A 3,568-nucleotide genomic window follows, 5' to 3' on the forward strand; every position below is an offset into this window, starting at 1 on the left:
ATTCCAGCAAGGGATTTCTCCCGATATAGATCCCCACCTCCTACACCATCCATGTCGAGGACCAGCAAAATCATGACCCTGATACAGAGGAGCACACCAAGCAAGGGAGGGAAGTAGGCAACCAGATCAGAAGCCGCCGGCCATTGGGATGAACACCAGCACACCACCATGTACCACCACCAGACCTCCATGGCACCTCCGCAACACTGACGCAACCATCCACCACCACGCGACTATCACACGCAGTCGTCGAGATGAGATGATGCACCACCGTCATGGCCCAGACCCAATTCGCACCCCTTGTGCGATTGGGTGCCATGCGCCTCATGTAGCGGCGTGAGAGGGAGGAGGGCCTCTGCCACCACCATCGGTCGTCTTTACTTAGCTCGACTACTTCCTCCCGCGGCGAGGGAGGTAAGCGAGGGAGATGCAGCGGGCATCTCAGCTAGGACTTCAGGATCCACCCGATTCTCCTAAGCGGGGGACGACGCGAGGGTGTGAAACGGTTTTCTAACCTCATCTATGATTTTTGAGATAGCCCCTTTGAGTATTCTTCATGAAGGCGATGTGAGCGTTATCTATAATCTCATATGTGACATCGCATAGTTTATTGGTCATACACTTAATAATCATTTCAAATTATCGTCCATAAGGGAGATGGGGCTAAAAATTTATATAATCTCATAATCCTCTCCCCTTTAGAGGAGAGTGATTACATAAAAAATTAGATTACCAATATCGAATAATCCTTCATGAAACTCATCAACTACATGTATATATGTTTGTGTATGCAACACATATGTGCTCACCTTTATTGCTTACTACCTCTTCTCACTCCTTCGTGAAACTCATCAAACTTGTGACAATGAGACAACTAGGAGGCGACCAACACTTCCGCCCAGTGTCGTTGTGGTCTCCCTTGCACTCCTTCGGTTGTTATGGAGGCATGATAGTGAGGGGGGATCCCTGGATCTATGTGTCTAGTCCATGTCCTATAGGCTCTTCAAAGTCTTTGTCGCTGATGAAGCTGGGGCAACCACAGTCATGTGAATAATGGTTCCTCGACTTTCCCCATTTTGGTGCCCTTCTTTGGAGTGGCTCCAACAAGTTGAAGGATGTTGTTGATTGTTAAGAATTCCATCTGGGTGATTGGAGTTTTCCATGACGGCCACATCGTCCTATGAAGGGTATGGCGTTGTCGCGCGTTTTTGTTCTTATGTTACATTTATGTCCAATGAATCTCGACTAGATATGGCCGAGTCAGAGAACTTGTGAGGTTTGTGTCCTCCCCATGTCTAGTTGAAGTTGGGGTTATCTCATGGCGCTCCTCGATGGCAGAGTCTCTAAAATGACGATCAAACCAGGTCGCGGTTGTGACCGTCTTGTGAGCAAATACTTTGTAATACCCGCGTTGTTACTTTTATCGAGTGATCTGGATGAAAATCCGCCTTTTGCCTACCCCTTATCTCGATGAGAAGAAACAAAAGCTACATCAATGAATTTTCGAGCGCTGGTGAGCATCACCAATGTTGCTCGAGTAAGGCGGGGCCTAGATGTGGCAAGGAGCTCTATTCACAATGCATCGCGGGTGGATACAGAACCAAGATGTTGTTGATTTCATTGTGATGTTGATTGTGATTTTCAGTTAATATAATGAAGTTCTTGTAATTTCATATTATGGACTTGGGTTCTTAAAAGGAAGAAAAGGTCCGAAAAGACTACTCGAGTATAATTATCTTTGCCCAGGGAAACGATAATTTTGTTGGTATGGCGGAGTCACGTCTTTCCTTCTATACAGCACGTAGTCATACTTATACAACAAAGCTGCTGTGGTGTAGTGGTTATCACGTCAGTCTTACACACTGAAGGTCTCCAGTTCGATCCTGGGCAGCAGCAATTTTTTTAGTCTTTTTTGTTTGTTGTTAACGTTGCATCAGTTGAACACCCTTGGGCCAGCCAATGAGCCAATGTTGGCTCTGTAGTGGGCCCGCGTAGTGACCATGTGCTCCGTCATACACATACCTACCTTTTCTTTTTCCCATCTGTTTGTATTTAACAAAATTTAAATAAATATACTACTAAAATAATAATTAAATAATTCCTCTTTTTGTATTGTAAAAAATCTAAATAAATATACTAATAAAATAGTAATGTAAAATATATATTTAATCTCAAGAAAAGTGTTTTGCATTGTGTATACTTATATATACTTGTAGAAAAACAAACATGTTGGGTTACATTTAATCTCATGCGCTTAATTGCCGAATGTTGAGCACAACTCAACACAATTCAAATTGCACAAATCGTTCAGCTCTCGTAATAGCACCCCACGTTACAGGAAACAAAATTAATATATTTATCTCCTCCCATACAAACACACGTTACAAAGGGAAAAAAAATCAACACACATGTTACAAAGGAAACAAAATTACGATATTTATATCCTTCCATAGAAACATACTTTATAAGATTCCCTATCTAGGTTGCATGCGCAGTTAACAGTCGCAGAATTGGTTTGATCGTCCTCGTCACGCCTCGACCATGGTGGATATGTGTCAGTTGTTATAGCCGTGGGTAGCCATGAGACACCGGCACTGCTATTCGCTGGAGGGCCACCCGTTGCAGCCATCACGATAGGCAGGACCGCAATTGAGGGTATCGTGTCGCCGCTAGCGCTGGGTTGGGAGTAGCCGGAGATGAGGAACCACCGTCGGTGGCCGTGAGGCCCCATGCACCGACTTCACCGTTGGTAGCTACAACCTCACCAGGGAAGAAGGAGGTTGTCACCGCTCGCCTTGGTCAGAGTAGTCGAGTTGTGTTGTTCGCAGCTTATATTGTTGGTAGACAATGTGTTGTTCGGATATACACATGAGGGAAAGACATCGACGGGGTCACAATACATATCGTCGCGCCACGCCTGCTTTCGCTCTGCGGTTACGTCCAACATTGGCTGTTCGGGAGCCTGATAGTGGAAGGCATGCATGGGTCCGGGGCGGCGAATTGTGCGCCACATCCCATGTTGGTGGAGGAATTTTCTTCAAGGTCCATGGTGTTCCATGGGTCTCTTTCCTTCGATCTGATGATGTGCATCGTCCAAATACGAAAATTGCTAGCTATTAGTGTTCTGAAATGATGTGGCATTTTTTAAAGATTTTTTGAAGTACTCATTGTGGTCAATTTTACTCCCCACATGAGACATCGGGCATGCCTATGTGTCGCTATATACGGCTGCCTCTGTTGAAGCGAGAGTGACAATGGGCTGAATAAGCCCGCTGGAGGCCACATGCTACAAAAGTGACCTTTATTCACTGTTTTTTTTTGAATTTTGCTTTTTTTGGTTTAATGTTCTTTATACTTCCAAATATCATAAATATATATTATAAAAAACACTTTACATATATTTTTGAAAAATGCTAAATATGTGTAAACATGTTTCCGATGTATATGTAAAATTTGTACGAAAGATTTAGAGTGTGTATGGAAAAAATAGATATCAAAGGATATAACTTAAAAAAAATTGACCGTGTATTTGGAAAACGGTATAAGTGTACATACAAAATGTTCCTGA

At 43.6% G+C, this 3,568-nt stretch overlaps 1 non-coding gene across 1 annotated transcript; it reads left to right on the forward strand.

The window, feature by feature from the left end:
* The first annotated feature begins 1,823 nt into the window (after positions 1–1,823).
* Positions 1,824–1,896, forward strand: TRNAV-UAC. The gene has a single exon. It is a non-coding gene; the product is annotated as a tRNA-Val (tRNA).
* Positions 1,897–3,568: the final 1,672 nt, after the last annotated feature.

The sequence above is a fragment of the Hordeum vulgare genome, chromosome 2H (assembly GCF_904849725.1).
Source record: "Hordeum vulgare subsp. vulgare chromosome 2H, MorexV3_pseudomolecules_assembly, whole genome shotgun sequence".
Classification (NCBI taxonomy): domain Eukaryota; kingdom Viridiplantae; phylum Streptophyta; class Magnoliopsida; order Poales; family Poaceae; genus Hordeum; species Hordeum vulgare.